General features: G+C 44.7%; 1 protein-coding gene across 1 annotated transcript in view; it reads right to left on the reverse strand.

Moving 5' to 3' along the window:
* Positions 1 to 23,809, reverse strand: part of LOC311135886 (sorting nexin-29-like) — a 157,344-nt gene that overhangs the window by 20,185 nt on the left and 113,350 nt on the right. The window lies entirely within an intron of this gene.

The raw sequence follows: 23,809 nt of genomic DNA on the forward strand, positions 1-23,809 counted from the left end.
GAGGGGTCAAATACTTATTTCCCTCATTAAAATGCAAATCAATTTATACCATTTTTGACATGCGTTTTTCTGGATTTTTTTGTTGTTATTCTGTCTCTCACTGTTCAAATACACCTACCATTAAAATTATAGACTGATCATTTCTTTGTCAGTGGGCAAACGTACAAAATCAGCAGGGGATCAAATACTTTTTTCCCCTCACTCTAATTCTCCTAACCTGCTATGAAAAGTCACTTCTGCTAGTCAAAACCGGCAGACCTGCCCTGAGAACAGTCTTTGTTTCCACTAATGCGAAACAGCTACTTTATCACTTCTCTATTTCCTAATACAGTATAGTACTTCCTGCTACTTTATCACCTCTACTTCCTAATACACTATAGTACTTCCTGCTACTTTATCACCTCTCTACTTCCTAATACAGTACAGTATAGTACTTCCTGCTATTTTATTACCTCTGCGTTCTAATACAGTACAGTACTTCCTGCTACTTTATCACCTCTCTACTTCCTAATACAGTACAGTACTTCCTGTGTTTTAAACCCCAGCAAAACACAGCACAGGAAACACTGAAGCTTTGACCCAGGACGCCTCTTTCTCAGGGGACACTTTTCAACTTTCCAAAGTTGAACTTTTTGAAAACTTTTCTCTGGCAAGTGTGCAATTATGGAGAAAGTGAGGGACATGCCGTAGAGAGAAAACAACAACTGCAGCATTTTAAACTGCCTGAAGCTTAGATGAACCTGCTTGTTCCCTACTGTAGTTTTCAAGGGGGAATGTGTGTGTGTATGCACTTGTGTGTATGTTCTGTCTGTGCGATTAAAGCGTTCGGGTTGAAACAGGGCAAGAGGGTGGGCACTGGGGCCGGCTGGCCAATCTGGACCAACATTAAAGACCTTACACCTCATAATAAGACCAGCACTCTTGAAAACTGCTCCCTGACACACTCACACACATTAGTGGTACACACACACACACACACACACACACTGTATTCGCACACACACAAAGACATAATGCATTCATACATGCATAGGAACACTGTACACACACACACACACAGAAAGACATGCATTCATACATATACAGACTCACTGTACACACAAAGACACAAGGTAAAATGTTGCAACACACTATGATTAAGGTTGTAGTCACACTGCCTGCCTCCTTTTAGACATCAAACGCCAGGCTCACAGTGTACTAGAGCAAACTTAATTCACTTTGGCTCATTATCATATGGATTTATGGCAACACAGAGCAGCTATTGCTTCCTCCTCAGTAATAATTAATTATTTATTTCTTTCACAAAATATTTGGTTAAATCCAACACCCGCGTTCTGCATTAGAAAAAGCAGCTTGATCATCAAATGTGACAGCCGTGACCTGGGGCCGGCTAGCTCTGGCCAGGTCCAAACTATTCTGATTACATTCCATTTCAACTAAGTCAGTGTTTTTGTACAGCAAAACTAGCAAGCTTACAATTCAAAAAAATATATTACTGTATCATGAATGAATTTCAAATTGCAACTACTATAAAATGTTGTACAAATTATGGTGACTTGTTTTTTTGTATATGGAGTAAAAAATATATTTGAACAGTGTTTCTCAAACTCTAGTTCGAGGACCGGCACAACTTTCTAGAATATTGTTGACTGAACTTTCAGTTAGTCAAAATAAATAAATTCTCTCAAATTGTTTTCAAGGGAGGCAGCCCTGAGTAGACAGCCCCTGGTACAGAGAATAGAAGCATTATCATTAAAACAACATAAATCTAGGGGTCAAATTCAATTCAAATTCAAAGCTTCACCCTTTAACACAAACAAGATCTATAACTGCAAGTTGTCCCCGTTTTACTTGTTATGTGTTCTCACCATCTCTTTCGATACAGCCTGAACGGGCAGTTAATGTATTATTGTAGACTAACAAGGCTATTGAAAGGAGCAGCGAGTGACTCATCAACAGCCAGATAGACTGGGAGAGGAAATTCTGTCATTTACAATACCAGTGGCATTTACAACTGCTCATTACTGTACTGCCTTACAGAGACAGATCAGTTCATCTAAAGGGAGGATGGAGGGAGGGAAGGAACGGGAGGGGGAGGCAGGGAGTAGGTAGACTCAGGGTAGGGATACACCACAGTATGACCCAGGGTAGGGATACACCACAGTGTGACCCATGTAGGGATACACCACAGTATGACCCAGGGTAGAGATACACCACAGTATGACCCAGGGTAGAGATACACCACAGTGTGACCCAGGGTAGGGATACACCACAGTATGACAAAGGGTAGAGATACACCACAGTATGACCCAGGGTAGGGATACACCACAGTATGACCCAGGGTAGGGATACACCACAGTATGACCCAGGGTAGGGATACACCACAGTATGACCCAGGGTAGGGATACACCACAGTATGACAAAGGGTAGAGATACACCACAGTATGACCCAGGGTAGGGATACACCACAGTATGACCCAGGGTAGGGTACACCACAGTATGACCCAGGGTAGAGATACACCACAGTATGACCCAGGGTAGGGATACACCACAGTATGACCCAGGGTAGAGATACACCACAGTATGACCCAGGGTAGGGAAACACCACAGTATGACCCAGGGTAGGGATACACCACAGTATGACCCAGGGTAGGGATACACCACAGTATGACCCAGGGTAGGGATACACCACAGTATGACCCAGGGTAGGGATACACCACAGTATGACCCAGGGTAGGTATACACCACAGTATGACCCAGGGTAGGGAAACACCACAGTATGACAAAGGGTAGGGTACACCACAGTATGACCCAGGGTAGGGATACACCACAGTATGACCCAGGGTAGGGATACACCACAGTATGACCCAGGGTAGGGATACACCACAGTATGACCCAGGGTAGGGATACACCACAGTATGACCCAGGGTAGGTATACACCACAGTATGACCCAGGGTAGGGAAACACCACAGTATGACAAAGGGTAGGGTACACCACAGTATGACCCAGGGTAGAGATACACCACAGTATGACAAAGGGTAGGGATACACCACAGTATGACCCAGGGTAGGAATACACCACAGTATGACCCAGGGTAGGGAACACCACAGTATGACCCAGGGTAGGGTACACCACAGTATGACCCAGGGTAGAGATACACCACAGTATGACCCAGGGTAGGGATACACCAGTGTGACCCAGGGTAGGGATACACCACAGTGTGACCCAGGGTAGGGATACACCACAGTGTGACCCAGGGTAGGGTTACACCACAGTATGACCCAGGGTAGAGATACACCACAGTATGACCCAGGGTAGGGATACACCACAGTATGACAAAGGGTAGGGTACACCAAAGTATGACCCAGGGTAGGGATACACCACAGTATGACCCAGGGTAGGGATACACCAGTGTGACCCAGGGTAGGAATACACCACAGTATGACCCAGGGTAGAGATACACCACAGTATGACCCAGGGTAGGGATACACCACAGTATGACCCAGGGTAGGGATACACCACAGTATGACAAAGGGTAGGGATACACGATATGGGCAAAAACCAAATATTGCAATTTGACTTGCAATGTACACTGAGTGTACAAAACATCATGACAGATTGACCAGGTGAATCCAGGTGAAAGCTATGATCCCTTATTGATATCACTTGCTAAATCCACTTCAATCAGGGGAGCAGACAGATTAAAGAAGGATTTTTAAGCCTCGAGACAATTGAGATTCAAAGGGTGAATGGGCAAGACAAAATATTTAAGTGCCTTTGAACGAGGTATGGTAGTAGGTGCCAGGCGCACCGGTTTGTTTTAAGAACTGTAACACTGCTGGGTTTTTCATGCTCAACAGTTTCCCCTGTGTATCAAGAATGGTCCACCACCCAAAGGACATCCAGACAACTTGACACAACTGAGGGAAGCATTGGTCAACATGGAGTCATCCCTGTGGAACGCTTTCGACATCTTGTAGAGTCCATGCCCCGACGAATTGAGGCTGTTCTGAGTGCAAAATGGGGGGGTGCAACCTAATATTAGGAAGGTATTCTTAATGTTTAGTACACTCAGTGTAGATCAAAACACTTGGGTGAACTGTTGGAATCATAGAATTAGAATGATTGATATTAAGAGAATAAAGTGGAACACAGAATCGTTCTTGTTTGGAACAATCTGTTGACTGCATTGACCTAACAGAACAGCATGCAAACTAACAGAGAATCTAACAGTGAGGAGGAGGAACTGTGCTGCTTGACTGGCAGGGGGCGGGGCTTGGTGTGTGTGGGAAGCAGCCAGCAGAGGAGCGAGGTAGAGAGATGACAAACGGAGTAAACTGTAAAAACGGACGTGACACATGGCTGACATTTCAAAATATTGCATGCAATATGGATCTCTTGCGATATGGATATTGCACATGTCAATATTGTGCACAGTGCTAGAAGCACACACATTATTGTATTTAAATATGGAATGCTATTACTTTGAGGCTCTGGCTTTCTTCATTGTATTGTAATCTATCTAGTACTCCCCCTCTCTCTGAAGTACGTCAGTATGAGCTACTGTCTGGTCGGCTAGCATAGCCAGCGTTCTCCTGAAAGGCAGGGTAATTGTAGGTTACCAGCTGTGGTAAAAGTAATGGGCTCGCCTCTTCCTCTCAGGAAACCCTTATGGAGACTGAGGCCTCCTGCTCACCTCACACTGAAACTACAGTACAAGCAGCACCAAATGGCTGACAACGGACCAGGGTGCCCAGGTAGTAGGGATGTGAGTTTTACCATAATGAGTGTAAGAAGTAGAATGGCGCAGTGGTCTAAGGCACTGCATCGCAGTGCTAGCTGTGCCACTAGAGATCCAGGCTCTGTCGTAGCCGGCCGCGACCGGGAGACCCATGGGGCGGCGCACAATTGGCCCAGCGTCGTCCAGGGTAGGGGAGCGAATGGCTGGCAGGGATGTAGCTCAGTTGATAGAGCATGGCGTTTGCAACGCCATGGTTGTGGGTTCGATTCCCACGGGGGACCAGTATGAAAAATAAAAATGTATTCACTAACTGTAAGTCGCTCTGGATAAGAGCGTCTGCTAAAATGACTAAAAAGTAGACGCACAGTTGGTGGGCAGACGTTGTAAAATGGCCTCTAACTATAGCATTGGAACATTCTGTTCTCCAGCTAAGACACTTTCAAAGCAGGCTGTATGCTAAGCTATATCACTGATATGATCTTGTCCTTGATTTAAAGAATGTCCATGTCACGCCCTGTTTTTCTCTAGTTGGTTTGGTCAGGGTGTGAATTCTAGATGTTCTATTTCTATGTTGGCCGGGTGTGGTTCCCAATCAGAGGCAGTTGTCTCTGATTGGGGATCATACTTAGGCAGCCAATTTGCCTACCTTAGTTGTGGGATCTTGTTTCTGCACCTTGGTCTGATCCGTCTATCAACGAGCGTGACAGTCCAGCTATATTCATCACCTGCCTGAAACTTCTAGGGCCCAGAGTTTTTCCTGGTCAGATCACCTACAGTAGTCGGAAAAACTCCTAGCCTATTATCCTTGACTTTCAGCCATGAAATTAAACCAGAATGTGCTTCATTCAATAGCTAGAGGACTCCTGATATCTCCAGGAGTGATGAGTATAACTTTAGTCTTTATTTGTTGTCTAGTACTGTCTTTTAGCTAGCTAGAACCTTCTACTTTAAGTGCTGCCTGTCTTCCCAGTACTCTACTTGGTGTGTGAACTGCTGACTGCAGATGATTGTTGACACATCAACCAGAATCAAAGGGCAGGGGAATTTGGGACTTGTTTTGGTAGTCAGTAGCTGTATTGGAGGGGGAGTGGTTTCTCCTCTCCTAGGCAATCAGCAATTAGTGTTAGTAATTCAGCCTCCCCTGGTTTCTCAGCAGCAGTCATGTCAGTCTCCTCAACAAAACTAAGACCGTCACCGAATCTAAGACGGTTCTGCCAAGTTTTTCTGCCGAGTTCTTCGAGGAAGGCGCCACACCACTCTCTCACTTGAGTATCTAGTTATTTTTGGAGTATCTCATTTTGCTCTTTTGTAGCTTTGGCAACTATGTGTGTCTTTTCTATACCTGTTCGCTCCTCTCCCTGCAGGATTTACAGACGCTCCCCACCCCTTGGCTGCAACCCTTCTAATTTAGTGTACCCTGCTCACACAACCCAAGTGGAGTTCTGGGTCTCTGGCAGCATTTGCAAGTGCCGATCTGCGGACAAGAACGCAGAGTTCATCTCAGCCTATGCTGCCCTTCAGTCCCTTGACTTTTTGGCCCTGACGGAGACATGGATCACCCCAGAGAACACTGCTACTCCAGCTGCTCTCTCTTCATCGGACTACGTTTTCTCTCATAGTCCAAGAGCATCTGGTCGTCGCGGTGGAGGCACAGGGCTACTCATTTCTCCTAACTGGAGATTCTCTTTTCTCCCTCTCTCACCTTTCAATCTCCTCATTTGAATTCCATGCTGTCACTGTCAGTTGTCCACTCAAGATTAACATTGTCATCAATCACCCACCAGGTGCCCTTGGAACGTTCCTCAATGAGCTTGACACCTTGATAAGCTCATTTCCTGATGATGGGACACTGCTCTTCGTACTTTGCGACTTCAACCTCGCAACGTCTACCTTCGATTAATTTATTTCCAACTCTCTCTTCCCCTCCTTGCCTCTTTTGACCTCACCCTTTCCCAATCCCCTCCAACTCACAAGGCAGGCAATACACTTCACCTCATCTTTACTGTCATTCTCATTGAAAGCAAGTCTAAGAAGCGGTAGAGCTGTTCTTTTACTTTCGGTTTTGTACACCAGATGAAAATACAATATTTTTGGTTATGGAAAATATATTTTACAGCGGTTTAGGTACAATGATTCTCGACACTATACTTGCTTGTTTTGTCACAAACTGAAATGGCGGAGCGATTTCTGCATAGTGCATCTTTAATGCAAAGTTATTTTGAAGCGCATGTTTTTTTCAGAGCTGTGTAAGGGATAAAGTAAAGCAGGGAGTTGTGGCGCTTATGTCATCCCTCCATCTCTTTCTTTCTCTCTGTCCACTCTGGGACACATCCCTCCATCTCTTTCTTTCTCTCCGTCCACATCCCTCCATCTTTCTTTCTCTCCGTCCACTCTGGGACACATCCCTCCATCTCTTTCTTTCTCTCCGTCCACTCTGGGACACATCCCTCCATCTCTTTCTTTCTCTCCGTCCACTCTGGGACACATCCCTCCATCTCTCTTTCTCTCCGTCCACTCTGGGACACATCCCTCCATCTCTCTTTCTCTCCGTCCACTCTGGGACACATCCCTCCATCTTTCTTTCTCTCCGTCCACTCTGGGACACATCCCTCCATCTCTTTCTTTCTCTCCGTCCACTCTGGGACACATCCCGCCATCTCTTTCTTTCTCTCCGTCCACTCTGGGACACATCCCGCCATCTCTTTCTTTCTCTCCGTCCACTCTGGGACACATTTGCCAAATTAGGCAATGGCCGGCAGGGATGTAGCTCAGTTGATAGAGCATGGCGTTTGCAACGCCAGGGTTGTGGGTTTGATTCCCACGGGAGGCCAGTATAAAAAAAAAATATGTATTCACTAACTGTAAGTCGCTCTGGATAAGAGCATCTGCTAAATGACTAAAATGTAAAATGTAAGTAATTAATTTGCATTTTATTGCATGACATAAGTATTTGATCACCTACCAACCAGTAAGAATTCCGGCTCTCACAGACCTTTTAGTTTTTCTTTAAGAAGCCCTCCTGTTCTCCACTCATTACCTGTATTAACTGCACCTGTTTGAACTCGTTACCTGTATAAAAGACACCTGTCCACACACTCAATCAAACAGACTCCAACCTCTCCACAATGGCCAAGACCAGAGAGCTGTGTAAGGACATCAGGGATACAATTGTAGACCTGCACAAGGCTGAGATGGGCTACAGGACAATAGGCAAGCAGCTTGGTGAGAAGGCAACAACTGTTGGCGCAATTATTAGAAAATGGAAGAAGTTCAAGATGGCAGTCAATCACCCTCGGTCTGGGGCTCCATGCAAGATGTCACCTCGTGGGGCATCAATGATCATGAGGAAGGTGAGGGATCAGCCCAGAACTACACGGCAGGACCTGGTCAATGACCTGGAGAGAGCTGGGACCACAGTACCAAAGAAAACCATTAGTAACACACTACGCCGTCATGGATTAAAATCCTGCAGCGCACGCAAGGTCCCCCTGCTCAAGCCAGTGCATGTCCAGGCCCGTCTGAAGTTTGCCAATGACCATCTGGATGATCCAGAGGAGGAATGGGAGAAGGTCATGTGGTCTGATGAGACAAAAATAGAGCTTTTTGGTCTAAACTCCACTCGCCGTGTTTGGAGGAAGAAGAAGGATGAGTACAACCCCAAGAACACCATCCCAACCGTGAAGCATGGAGGTGGAAACATTCTTTGGGGATGCTTTTCTGCAAAGGGGACAGGACGACTGCACCGTATTGAGGGGAGGATGGATGGATGGGGCCATGTATCGCGAGATCTTGGCCAACAACCTCCTTCCCTCAGTAAGAGCATTGAAGATGGGTCGTGGCTGGGTCTTCCAGCATGACAACGACCCGAAACACACAGCCAGGGCAACTAAGGAGTGGCTCCGTAAGAAGCATCTCAAGGTCCTGGAGTGGCCTAGCCAGTCTCCAGACCTGAACCCAATAGAACATCTTTGGAGGGAGCTGAAAGTCCGTATTGCCCAGCGACAGCCCCGAAAACTGAAGGATCTGGAGAAGGTCTGTATGGAGGAGTGGGCCAAAATCCCTGCTGCAGTGTGTGCAAACCTGGTCAAGACCTACAGGACACGTATGATCTCTGTAATTGCAAACAAAGGTTTCTGTACCAAATATTAAGTTCTGCTTTTCTGATGTATCAAATACTTATGTCATGCAATAAAATGCAAATTAATTACTTAAAAATCATACAATGTGATTTTCGGGATTTTTGTTTTAGATTCCGTCTCTCACAGTTGAAGTGTACCTATGATAAAAATGACAGACCTCTACATGCTTTGTAAGTAGGAAAACCTGCAAAATCGGCAGTGTATCAAATACTTGTTCTCCCCACTGTAGATACTACTGCCGTTGCTATTCATGATGCCGAGCTGGGAGGAGGTCGTCGAGTAAGCTTGGCGTCGGGTAAGTTTGGCTTTATACATAGCTTGGGCTTTGTCGAGTAAGGCTTAAACTATGTATTTAGATTGTAGTTAGGTATTGTAGGTAGGTATCGTGGGTTGTTGTAGGTAGTTGTTGTATGTAATTATTGTAGGTTAGTATTGTATTCGGCGGTGCCGGGTGTAGCGCGAAGCTAGCTACCTAGCTAACTCACCACCTGGACTAGCTGGCGAGTAGCTATTAGCAACGGTATAGTTGTTTCACGCCTGAGAGTGCCTGTAATTACGCCAGCTGGCTGCCTACAATAGTTACATACAATAACTGCCTACCATTCAGCTGTTTTCTAACCTCATTGTCTGAACCGTTAACGTTAGGTAGCAAGTGGCTACTGTGCTTGAAAATTAGCAAGCTTGTTGCAACCTGGATAGCTACTTGTAAACAATAGCTGGAACGACCGAGCGAACAGACGCGAACTGGCTGAGTTAATTCAGTGGCTAGCTTTGCACTTGGCTAGCTAACAGTAGCTGCTAGGGGTAAGTCATAACCTACACTTGTGTTTTGTTTTTTACATATTGATAGCCCAAGTCGCTCAAGGAATTCGGGACATGGGTGACTAGTTAACGTTAGTTTGGCTCTCTCTGTGTGTTCGTGCCGTGAAAGGAGGGGTTCTTCTTTGTCTGAAAGCAATGGCTAGCTAGTTTGCTAACTATTCTAGCTAACTAACTGGCTGAATAAGTTGACGACGGACTCGCTCAAGCTGTCGGGACTAACCCACAACGTTAGACACGGACACGAACGATCTGCTTGTGTGTTGATACACTGGTGGTTGTTGTGGCTGAGTATTGGCGCAAAACCCTGCTGCTGGAGACCGGCATGCTAGCTGGCTGTGGCGTCTTATGACGAGGTGCCCGGACGTTTTTCACGGAATAATACTGCACCTAGTTAGCTAGCTGAATAAACTAGGTTAGTCTATTCCTAGAAAACATTGAACCGCTGTAGTTTACAACAATTATAGTTTCTGAGGTGGAAGTTGGGAGAGTTATATTTGGGAGTTGTGGTGAGGGAGGCCCCGCTCTCTCCTTTCCCAGATGTTTAGTTCATTTTATTCCGATCTCCTCTGCATTATTGTAGCCATCTGCTGCAGCCTGTCAACTATGCCTCTGCCTATCCCTGTTCTCTCCTCTCCGCACAGGCTACACAAACGCCTCACACCGCGTGGCTGCTGCCTCTCTAACCTGGTGGTCCCTGCACGCACGACCCACGTGGAGTTCCAGGTCTCAGGCAGCCTCTGGAACTGCCGTTCTGCTGCCAACAAGGCAGACTTCATCCCAGCCTATGCTACCCTCCAGTCCCTCGACTTCTTGGCGCTGACGGAAACATGGATTACCACCGAAAACACTGCTACTCCTGCTGCTCTCTCCTCGTCTGACCATGTGTTCTCGCATACCCCGAGAGCATCTGGTCAGCGGGGTGGTGGCACAGGAATCCTCATCTCTCCCAAGTGGACATTCTAAATGTTTCCCCTGACCCATCTGTCTATCTCCTCATTTGAATTCCATGCTGTCACAGTCACTAGCCCATTCAAGCTTAATATCCTTGTCATCTATCGCCCTCCAGGTTCCCTTGGAGAGTTCATCAATGAGCTTGACGCCTTGATAAGTTCCTTTCCTGAGGATGGCTCACCCCTCACAGTTCTGGGGGATTTCAACCTCCCTACGTCTACATTTGACTCATTTCTCTCTGCCTCCTTTCCACTCCTCTCCTCTTTTGACCTCACCCTCTCACCGTCCCCCCCTACTCACAAGGCAGGCAATACGCTTGACCTCATCTTTACTAGGTGCTGTTCTACTAATCTCACTGCAACTCCCCTCCAAGTCTCCGACCACTACTTTGTATCCTTTTCTCTCTCCCTCTCCTCCAACACTACTCACTCTGCCCCTACACAGATGGTAATGCGCCGTCGCAACCTTCGCTCTCTCTCTCCCGCTACTCTCTCCTCTTCCATCCTATCATCTCTTCCCTCTGCTCAATCCTTCTCCCTCCAATCTCCTGATTCTGCCTCCTCAACCCTCCTCTCCTCCCTTTCTGCATCCTTTGACTCTCTATGTCCCCTATCCTCCCGGCCGGCTCGGTCCTCCCCTCCAGCTCCGTGGCTTGATGACTCATTGCGAGCTCACAGAACAGAGCTCCGGGCAGCTGAGCGGAAATGGAAGAAAACTAGACTCCCTGCAGACCTGGCATCTTTTCACTCCCTCCTCTCTACATTTTCTTCATCTGTTTCTGCTGCTAAGGCCACTTTCTACCACTCTAAATTCCAAGCATCTGCCTCTAACCCTAGGAAGCTCTTTGCCACATTCTCCTCCCTGCTGAATCCCCCCCCCCCTCCTCCCTCTCTGTGGATGACTTCGTCAACCATTTTGAAAAGAAGGTTGACGACATCCGATCCTTGTTTGTTAAGTCAAATGACACTGCTGGTCCTGCTCACACTGCCCTACCCTATGCTTTGACTTCTTTCTCCCCTCTCTCTCCAGATAAAATCTTGCGACTTGTGACGGCAGGCCGCCCAACAACCTGCCCGCTTGACCCTATCCCCTCCTCTCTTCTCCAGACCATCTCCGGTGACCTTCTCCCTTACCTCACCTCGCTGATCAACTCATCCTTGACCGCTGGCTATGTCCCTTCCGTCTTCAAGAGAGCGAGAGTTGCACCCCTTCTCAAAAAAACAACACTCGATCCCTCCGATGTCAACAACTACAGACCAGTATCCCTTCTTTCTTTTCTCTCCAAAACTATTGAGCGTGCCGTCTTTAGCCAACTCTCTTGCTATCTCTCTCAGAATGACCTTCTTGATCCAAACCAGTCAGGTTTCAAGACTGGTCATTCAACTGAGACTGCTCTTCTCTGTGTCACAGAGGCTCTCCGCACTGCTAAAGCTAACTCTCTCTCCTCTGCTCTTGTCCTTCTAGACCTGTCTGCTGCCTTTGATACTGTGAACCATCAGATCCTCCTCTCCGAGCTGGGCATCTCCGGCGCGGCTCACTCTTGGATTGCGTCCTACCTGACCGGTCGCTCCTACCAAGTGGCGTGGCGAGAAGCTGTCTCCGCACCACGTGCTCTCACCACTGGTGTCCCCCAGGGCTCAGTTCTAGGCCCTCTCCTATTCTCGCTATACACCAAGTCACTTGGCTCGGTCATATCCTCACATGGCCTCTCCTATCATTGCTACGCTGACGACACACAACTAATCTTCTCCTTTCCCCCTTCTGATAACCAGGTGGCGAATCGCATCTCTGCATGTCTGGCAGACATATCAGTATGGATGACGGATCACCACCTCAAGCTGAACCTCGGCAAGACGGAGCTGCTCTTCCTCCCGGGGAAGGACTGCCCGTTCCATGATCTCGCCATCACGGTTGACAACTCCGTTGTGTCCTCCTCCCAGAGTGCGAAGAGCCTTGGCGTGACCCTGGACAACACCCTGTCGTTCTCCGCTAACATCAAGGCGGTGACCCGATCCTGTAGGTTCATGCTCTACAACATTCGGAGAGTACGACCCTGCCTTACACAGGAAGCGGCACAGGTCCTAATCCAGGCACTTGTTATCTCCCGTCTGGATTACTGCAACTCGCTGTTGGCTGGGCTCCCTGCCTGTGCCATTAAACCCCTACAACTCATCCAGAATGCCGCAGCCCGTCTGGTGTTCAACCTTCCCAAGTTCTCTCACGTCACCCCGCTCCTCCGCACACTCCACTGGCTTCCAGTTGAAGCTCGCATCTGCTACAAGACCATGGTGCTTGCCTACGGAGCTGTGAGGGGAACGGCACCTCCGTACCTTCAGGCTCTGATCAGTCCCTACACCCAAACGAGGGCACTGCGTTCATCCACCTCTGGCCTGCTGGCTCCCCTACCTCTGCGGAAGCATAGTTCCCGCTCAGCCCAGTCAAAACTGTTCGCTGCTCTGGCACCCCAATGGTGGAACAAGCTCCCTCACGACGCCAGGACAGCGGAGTCACTCACCACCTTCCAGAGACATTTGAAACCCCACCTCTTTAAGGAATACCTGGGATAGGATAAAGTAATCCTTCTACCCCCCCCCCCCCAAAAAAAAAACATTGTAAAGTGGTTATCCCACTGGCTATAAGGTGAATGCACCTATTTGTAAGTCGCTCTGGATAAGAGCGTCTGCTAAATGACGTAAATGTAAATAAAAGGCTTCATTGCCAAAATCCCAAACTATCCCTTTAAGTAAAATAGCTGCTTGCCATGGACTAGTATCCTTACATTGTGTCAATCATCATAATAACAGAGATGACTAAGGCTGGCTGGCAAAGGGAAAATTTAAATATGATAGTGTCCTCTTACATCATTCTAAAACCATAATCTGTCTAGTCATCCTGCTGAATGAGTCTGCAAAATGACCCTCTGGTTTACAATTCATTATCCGTGATTCATATTACTGTTCAAACATAAATCACCATGAGGCCTGCTGTAACATCATGAGTGATAGAGCAGTTAGCTAACCAAGGCCCGGTTTCCCAAAAGTATCGTCATTAGATGGGTTTTTTCCCTACTGTGTCACTTTATCCACAGATCCCTGCTAAACATAGAATCAATATGTTTATCTGTGACCACTGATAACTTCATAATGAAGTTGACAACAAATACAAAGTCACCAATGTCTTTTCAATTGTTAGGCTACAAACAAGCGAAGGATAAAAAGATGCATCAAATGAAAACCGAGAGGACTGCATTAAAAAATAAATAGCCTACAGTATAGGCTACAGGCCTATAATATTGAAATACATTTCATGTTCATTCAATTGAGTTCTATTTTGCTAATTGTAGGCTAGACCTATTGTCTGTAATTTGCCTCAATATATTTAATGTGTAACAACGTGCGCAATAATGTGCCAAATCTTGAATTAATGCATTATTATAGGGTAGACCTGAGCATTAGAATAAGACACCTTAATATTTGCAGCCATATGTGATAACTTTTGAGGAGCTGATCCGTTGTCAGTATTGTGGAATAATTCTAATGTTAAGGTAAGATTAGAATGGAGAAAGCTGATCCGAGAGCTGCGCTGCCTTAATTTAGATCCTATCAGTATCAACACTATGCCTCAACGACGCACTTAGCGAACTTTCTCGCTGCGTGTTTTTTTGGGAAACGCACATTACAACTTCGGCCGTTGTAGGAAATATTCATTGTTAAAACACTCGTAAGCCTAAATTCCATCGCTATTGGGAAACTGGGCACACACACAGTCAGGTCACATACTGTTTACTCTAACAGGAGCGAGTCACTGCTTTGATGTTTGCTGAGAACAACAGGGTGATGTCCAGGGTCACGCAAGGTTCTTTGCACTTTTGGAGGGGGACACCGTGGAGTTGCCAACCGTGATGGCGAGATCTTGGAGCGGGCAGGCCTTCACCGGGAGGAAAAGCAGCTCCGTCTGGTCGAGGTTGAGCTTGAGTTGGTGGGCCAAAATCCAAGCTGAGATACCTGTATACTGTACCAGTATTGAGAGCATGTGGTGCAGACACAGATCCTCTCCATGTCACCTGGTAGGAGTGGCTTGCCAGGTAGGATGCAATCCAAGAGTGTGCAAAGCCTGAGACGCCCAACCCTGAGAGGGTGGAGAAGAGGATCTGATGGGCTGAGTGGATGAGGACCGGATGTCGTCAACCTTCTTTTCAAAGCGGTTGAGAAAGTCGTCCAGGGGGTGGAGGATTGAGAAGAGTTTCATTGGGCAGAAGCTTGAAATTTAGAGTGATAGAAAGTGGCTTTAGAAGCGGATTCGGAATAAGAAAAGGTAGAGAGGACGGGGTGGAAGGCTGATAGGTCCTCCAGAAGTTTAGTTGTATATAGTTGTTATTTGATGGTTACTTAATTCCATATATATTTGCAGATCGTACAAAATGTTCTAGCCTAATGCGTTCTTCTGATGCTGGAAATATAACAAAGGCCATATTTGGCTATAATAGTCGAGATTGAATTCATGATGAATTGATGCAACAACCAAAAAACGATCATCATTGTAATCAACATCCTTCACAGAGATCTACCACCATCACCATAACAATAATCTCCATCATCACGGGCCTTTATTACCATAACCATAACGATCATCTCCATCATCACAGGCCTTTATTACCATAACGATCATCTTAACAGACATGATCATCATCATCATCTCAATTAGGAATCTGATTAATAACGGGCTCTGATCTACATATATACACTACCAGTCAAAAGCTTGGACACACCTACTCATTCAAGCGTTTTTTCTTTATTTTTACATTTTTTTTACCTTGTACAATAATAGTGAAAACATCAAAACTATGAAATAACACATATGGAATCATGTAGTAACCAAAAAAGTGTTAAACAAATCAACATTTATTTTATATTTGAGATTCTTCAAATAGCCACCCTTTGCCTTGATGACAGCTTTGCACACTCTTGGCATTCTCTCAACCAGCTTCATGAGCTAGTGACCTGGAATGCATTTCAATTAACAGGTGTGCCTTCTTAAAAGTTAATTTGTGGAATTTCTTTCCTTCTTAATGCATTTGAGCCAATCAGATGTGCTGTGACAAGGTAGGGGGGGTATACAGAAGATAACCCTATTTGGTAAAAGACCAAGTCCATATTATGGCAAGAACAGCTCAAATAAACAAAGATAAATGCAGTCCATCATTACTTTAAGACATGCAGGTCAGTCAAAACGGGAAATTTCAAGAACTTTGAAAGTTTCTTCAAGTGCAGTCGCAGAAACCATCAAGCGCTATGATGGTCAGTATTCAGCTGGTTCATCTCCCTGCTTTTGAGGTTGAGAAATTAAAATCATCCCCACCTGCAAAGAATCATGCATCCTCTACCAGAGCCATTTTGTCTTTTATACATTGAACATTAAACATAGGACCAGATTTGGAAGAAAGCAGGACTACTCAAGTGGTCTTTCATGTTTAGTTTTTTTGTATCATAAATGCAGGTTCACCAGAAATCAATTTTAATGCCGCCTGTTTACCCACTAAAGGCAGGTTTTTTCATTCGATTGATTCATCTCAATATGTAGCTTCAGGTGTTGGCTGTGGTATTGACAAACTGTTAAGATTGAAAAGAGTAAGCACACAATATGGTTGCATCGATCTGTCCAGTTAGTCCTCTAACTGTTGACATTAACCTGTTCTCTCATTGCTTTTAACTTGTCCTTTGTGTTCTGTAGACATACGTAGAAATGCAGTAAACATCGGCACTGTAAATGGTTTTTGGTATTTTTTTTCCCCCTTTTCAAAAATCTACTCAAATCTCAAGTACGAACTGTTCATCTCTTCCCAACATAGACATAGTTATTGAAAACCAGACAGACAAACCATGAGAAGAAGAGTCAATTCACAAGGCAAACCACTGCATTCGTGGCTGTAGGAGTTCTTGAAATGTAATCAATTGAAAGCTCCATAGCAAGCTCACCGTTTACTATTTACAAACTTATGTTGTTGAAAAGGTAGATCTGATCAGTATACTATGGTCCATATCAGTTCTGTGTTTTTCCTTCAGTCATCAAACCAACATCAATAGAGGGAATACTTTGGTCCTATTGCAAGGATGATTCTGCTGACAGTGACACCACCTCCCTCGTATTACTCCAGTCAGTCATTTACTCCCATGACGAGCGATCCTTTAAAATCCACTTCATAAGGACAACGTAGTGGTTATGTTTTTTAGGTTTTAGGTTTTGTTTTTATTCCTGGAATTTGAACGCTCTTGGTTATATAATGGGTTTTGAAGATGGCTAGATGGGACATTTTAACTAAAGAAATCGAGGGGGAATCATAACATTCCAGTATAACATTTGAAAAAAGTATTTAATTGATTAAAGTGTATTCAACTTTGTGGTCTTTGTTTTATGGTAGTTTCAATGTTCATTAATGAATTTCAATGACGCTATAGACAGGTTAGTTGTTTAGCAACAAAACTGACATGTGCGCAACTATGGGGCGAAACAGCCTGGATTGGCTTAGATTGTTGACATGTAAACTATATTTAGTCTCCAATGTTTATTGAAAACATATTTGAACAATGAGCGCTTGTCTCAAATACATCGTTACAGTTGTTGGTTAGGCAGCTAGCAACATTTTGCTTTATTAGCATAGACGTGACATTAGTCAAAACACCTCTAAACAAGACATGGTATCAAGAACAAGATAAAACTAGCCACCTACGATACCCCACGTTAGCTTCTTGTCATTGTTGCTAGTCATCTGGGCATTCAGATTTAAACACAACACATGGACTTCTGCCCCATTGAAGCGTGTGCATCGCTTTCGTGACTGTTGTATAGTTTGTGTTTTTTGGGATGCTACTTCTTACCACTGTGGGGCAATAATGCATAATGTGACTAACTGTAAGTCGCTCTGGATAAGAGCGTCTGCTAAATGACTAAAATGTAAATGTAATGAAACTGGCTCTCATGAGGACCGCCATAGGAATGGAAGACCCAGAGTTACCTCTGCTGCAGAGGATAAGTTCATTAGAGTTACCAGCCTCAGAAATTGCAGCCCAAATAAATGCTTCACAGAGTTCAAGTAACAGACACATCTCAACATCAACTGTTCAGAGGGGACTGTGTGAATCAGGCCTTCATGGTTGAATTGCTGCAAATAAACCACTACTAAAAGGACACCAATAAGAAGAAGATACCTGCTTGGGCCAAGAAACACAAGCAATGGACAATAGACCGGTGAAAATGTGTCCTTTGGTCTGGAGTCCAAATCTGAGATTTTTGGTTCAAACCGCGGTGTCTTTGTGAGACGCGGTTTAGGTGAACGGATGATCTCCGCATGGGTAGTTCCCACCGTAAAGCATGGAGGAGGAGGTCTTATGGTACAGTGGGGAAAAAAAAGTATTTAGTCAGCCACCAATTGTGCAAGTTCTCCCACTTAAAAAGATGAGAGAGGCCTGTAATTTTCATCATAGGTACACGTCAACTATGACAGACAAAATGAGAAAAAAAATCCAGAAAATCACATTGTAGGATATTTAACATTTACATTTACGTCATTTAGCAGACGCTCTTATCTAGAGCGACTTACAAATAGGTGCATTCACCTTATAGCCAGTGGGATAACCACTTTACAATTTTTGTTTGAGTTGCATCCAATGAACTTATTTGCAAATTATGGTGGAAAATAAGTATTTGGTCAATAACAAAAGTTTCTCAATACTTTGTTATATACCCTTTGTTGGCAATGACACAGGTCAAACGTTTTCTGTAAGTCTTCACAAGGTTTTCACACACTGTTGCTGGTATTTTGGCCCATTCCTCCATGCAGATCTCCTCTAGAGCAGTGATGTTTTGGGGCTGTCGCTGGGCAACACGGACTTTCAACTCCCTCCAAAGATTTTCTATGGGGTTGAGATCTGGAGACTGGCTAGGCCACTCCAGGACCTTGAAATGCTTCTTACGAAGCCACTCCTTCGTTGCCCGGGCGGTGTGTTTGGGATCATTGTCATGCTGAAAGACCCAGCCACGTTTCATCTTCAATGCCCTTGCTGATGGAAGGAGGTTTTCACTGGAAATCTCACGATACATGGCCCCATTCATTCTTTCCTTTACACGGATCAGTCGTCCTGGTCCCTTTGCAGAAAAACAGCCCCAAAGCATGATGTTTCCACCACCATGCTTCACAGTAGGTATGGTGTTCTTTGGATGCAACTCAACATTCTTTGTCCTCCAAACACGACGAGTTGAGTTTTTACCAAAAAGTTATATTATGGTTTCATCTGACATTCTCCCAATCCTCTTCTGGATCATCCAAATGCACTCTAGCAAACTTCAGACGGGCCTGGACATGTACTGGCTTAAGCAGGGGGACAAGTCTGGCACTGCAGGATTTGAGTCCCTGGTGGCGTAGTGTGTTACTGATGGTAGGCTTTGTTACTTTGGTCCCAGCTCTCTGCAGGTCATTCACTAGGTCCCCCCGTGTGGTTCTGGGATTTTTGCTCACCGTTCTTGTGATCATTTTGACCCCACAGGGTGAGATCTTGCGTGGAGCCCCAGATCGAGGGAGATTATCAGTGGTCTTGTATGTCTTCCATTTCCTAATAATTGCTCCCACAGTTGATTTCTTCAAACAAAGCTGCTTACCTATTGCAGATTCAGTCTTCCCAGCCTGGTGCAGGTCTACAATTTTGTTTCTGGTGTCCTTTGACAGCTATTTGGTCTTGGCCATAGTGGAGTTTGGAGTGTGACTGTTTGAGGTTGTGGACAGGTGTCTTTTATACTGATAACAAGTTCAAACAGGTGCCATTAATACAGGTAACGAGTGGAGGACAGAGGAGCCTCTTAAAGAAGAAGTTACAGGTCTGTGAGAGCCAGAAATCTTGCTTGTTTATAGGTGACCAAATACTTATTTTCCACCATAATTTGCAAATAAATTCATTAACAATCCTACAATGTGATTTTCTTGATTTTTTTCCTCAATTTGTCTTTCATAGTTGACGTGTACCTATGATGAAAATTACAGGCCTCTCTCATCTTTTTAAGTGGGAGAACTTGCACAATTGATGGCTGACTAAATACTTTTTCCCCCACTGTATGGGGGTGCTTTGCTGGTGACACTGTCTGTGATTTATTTAGAATTCAAGGCATACTTAACCAGCATGGCTACCACAGCATTCTGCAGCGATACTCCATCCCATCTGGTTTGGGCTTAGTGGGAATATCATTTGTTTTTCAACAGGACAATGACCCAAAACACCTCCAGGCTGTGTAATGACTATTGTACCAAGAAGGAGAGTGATGGAGTGCTCATCAGATGACCTGGCCTCCACAATCCCCCGATTGAGTCGGACTGCAGAGTGAAGGAAAAGCAGCCAAGAGTGTGCAAAGCGAATGCCAAGAGTGTGCAAAGCTGTCATCAAGGCAAGGCTAATTGAAGAATCTCAAATATAAAATACATTTTGATTTGTTTAACACTTTTTTGACATATGATTCCATATGTGTTATTTCATAGTTTTGATGTCTTCACTATTACTCTACAATATACAAAAAATTGTAAAAATAAAGAAAAACCCTTGAATGAGTAGGTGTGTCCAAACCTTTGACTGGTACTGTATATATGATATCCTTCATTTGCATAGCCAAAGAAGCCCATGAGATACAGTCTCAGGCTTTGGCAAAAGAAACACAAATTACCGTATAACTGCGTAACCGACGATTATGGATGAGACAGTCATGAAAATAAAATAACCGCCATAACAAAACAAAAAATTAAAGTGTTTTTTTGTTGGTTTTGTTTGCCATTAGAACGGTTATAACGGTGATCATTTGGACGACCAATAACCGTCACAATCCTAACACACACAAAGAGTCTGCAGACTGAACTATGAACCCTCCACCACTCCATTATATGAATCCCCTCAGCGCGTCGGGAAGTCAACTGCAATATAGAGATCATCATCATTAACACTTTTCCCACAGTGCACCTCTCTGGGGAAGGGGTCCTATGGGATATATGTGCTGGGAACGAGCGTACGTTGGATGCGTTGTAATGGCCGATTTATTCTCCCAGTATGTGCAGGTCCAAGGGTTTGAATCCAACAGGAAGCCAAAGGTAATGAGTTGCACCCCCCTTTTCCCCATAGAACAGCCTCAATTCGTCGGGTCATGGACTCTACAAGGTGTCGAAAGCGTTCCACAGGGATGCTGGCCCATGTTGACTCCAATGCTTCCCACAGTTTTGTCAAGTTGGCTGGATGTCCTTTGGGTGGTGGACCATTCTTGATACACACAGGAAACTCTTGAGCGTGAAAAACCCAGCAGTGTTGCAGTTCTTGACACACTCAAACTAGTGTGCCTGGCACCTACTACAATACCCCATTCAAAGGCACTTAAATATTTTGTTTTGCCCATTCACCCTTTGAATGACACACATACACAATCCATGTCTCAAGGCTTAAAATCCCTTCTTTACCCCGTCTCCTCCCCTTCATCTACACTGATTGAAGTGGATTTAACAAGTGACATCAATAAGGGATCATAACTTTCACCTGGATTCACCTCGATAAGTGTGTCTGACTCGCTTTCAATCACACACTCTCTCTCCCTCTCTCAGCTTGGCTCTGAGGAACTACAGTCATATCAGGTATCACGGAACATTTGGAATTGAAATAAAAGGGAGACAGGAAGGAAGAGAGAGAAAGGGAAAAAACACAGTTTTCTAAATGTCATTAGTGTTATAAAAACATGGGGAAGTTTGCAGCGGGTGGAAGCGATTGGCTCAGCTGCTTTTTGCTGATCAAAGGGAATCACTCATTTAGAATAAAAACCCAGTGAATTCTGAGTGCCGGGGCTCATCTAGAGTACAGGGCTTTACCATTTAATCTCCTCTCCGCTTTACATCTGGCCACCAGAGGTAAAATAAATGTGTGTGTACAGTGTGTTTGTTCAACTAAGCAAAGAGTTTGCCCATGAATCATAACATTGCTTTTACTTTCCTTTAAGTAATTTCTCTAAGCGAGCTGTTTTTTTTGCTACGCTGGGAATGTGGATTTGGTATGTTGGTCTGGTCAGATTAATCTAGATACAGTAGGAGAACTTTAGAGTACCTCTCTGGGCAAGTTAAACAACTGGTTTAGAGATGAAGAGGGAGGATGGGAGGAGGGATGAAGGAGGGAGGGAGGGTGTTATCACTACAAAATGCCAAAGTGCATCCATCATCTCTACCTGGCAAATAAAGTGCGTCAGCTTTGAACAAAAATATAAACGCAACATGTAAAGTGTTAGTCCCATGTTTCATGAGCTGAAATAAAATATCCCAGAAATGTTCCATACACACAAAAAGCTTATTTCTCTCAAATGTTGTGCACAACTTTGTTTACATCCGTTAGTGAGCATTTCTCTTTTGCCAAGATAATCCATCCACCTGACAGGTGTGGCATATCAAGAAGCTGATTAAACGGCATGATCATTACATAGGCCACTCTAAAATGTTCAGTTTTGTCACACAACACAATGCCACAGATGTCTCAAGTTGAGGGAGCGTGCAATTGGCATGCTGACTGCAGGAATGTCCACCAGAGCTGTTGCCAGAGAATTTAAAATGTTCATTTCTCTACCAAAAGCCGCCTCCAACATTGTTTTAGAGAATTTGGCAGTACGTCCAACCGGCCTCACAACCACACAACCGGTGGGGTTATGGTATGGGCAGGCATAAGCTACGGACAACGAACACAACTGCATTTTATCGATGGAAATTTGAATGCACAGAGATACCGTGACAAGATCCTGAGGCCCATTGTCGTACCATTCATCCGCCGCCATCACCTCATGTTTCAGCATGATAATGCACAGCCCCATGTCGCAAGGATCTGTACACGATTCCTTGCAGCTGAACATTTCCCAGTTCTTCCATGGCCTGCATACTCACCAGACATGTCACCCATTGAGCATGTTTGGGATGCTCTGGATCGACGTGTACGACAGCGCGTTTCAGTTCCCCACCAATATAGGAGAACATACCACAGTGGGAGAAAATTCCACAGGTCAAAATCATCAGCCTGATCAACTCTATGCGGAAGAGATGTGTCGCGCTGCATGAGGCAAATTATGTTCACACCAGATACTGACTGGTTTCTGATCCAAGCCAATCTGTGACCAACCGATGCATATCTGTATTCCCAGTCATGTGAAATCCATAGATTAGGGCCTAATGAATTTATTTCAATTGATTAATTTCCTTATATGAACTGTAACTCTTTGAAATTGTTGCATGTTGCGTTTATATTTTTGTTCAGTATATTTTGTTTTTGTTCCTATTTTTCTCTGAGGCAGAAGAGCATAACCTCAGAAGAGCTCCCTAGCTTAGAGGCTACTACTCTAACTCACACAGTGGCCTTAAGAACACATTAAAAAGTCTAAATCTTTTTTCTTATTATTTTTCCCACGAAACACATTTCTATAATAATTATTGTTGGTATTGTATGAGAACGCAACAATAATTTGCAGCTGCCGTTATAGTCTCTCATTATGAAAGGAGTGAGACAGAGTGAGGAGGATGGGGAGCTCATCTGGGGAGAACAAAACAGGAGTAATAATAGAGTCTCTCTCACTCTATGGGCATCTCAGGCCTTGTTCTGTCTGCATTTCCAACAGAAGAAAAATGGCTTTTGAGAAAGGCAAAGACAGGGAATGGAGAACAAGCAATTTGCCTCCTCCATAAATGTCCTATAATCTAGTGGCGGAGAAGAATGCTGCGCTGCTCTGGCTCTCATCTCTCTCGCTCTCTCTCCCTCCCTCCCTTTCCCGCTATATTTTTCTTCTCCCTCCTCTCCATCATTTTCAGCACAGAGTGAAACGAAGCTGCGTGATTCTGGTGTTGTTGTTTCCTGCTGGGTGGTGATGATTTTTAGGCCCTGATGCCATCGGAACAGTACAGGATCAGGAAGTCTGGAATGACTGGCCCAGGGTTGCTGTGACCTAGTAGGCTGGTCGTAAATTGGAACATTTTGTTTATTAAAAACTAGAACTACATTTCTGTAATATCAGTAGTCTCTCTTTGAAATGCTATTTAAGGACCTTTTGTATCAGAAATACCTATTCTCACTTATCTCGCACACAGTGATCCATCAAATCTGTGTTTTCAAGCCT

Source organism: Coregonus lavaretus (assembly GCF_964263955.1).
Source record: "Coregonus lavaretus genome assembly, chromosome: 1".
NCBI classification, from domain to species: domain Eukaryota; kingdom Metazoa; phylum Chordata; class Actinopteri; order Salmoniformes; family Salmonidae; genus Coregonus; species Coregonus lavaretus.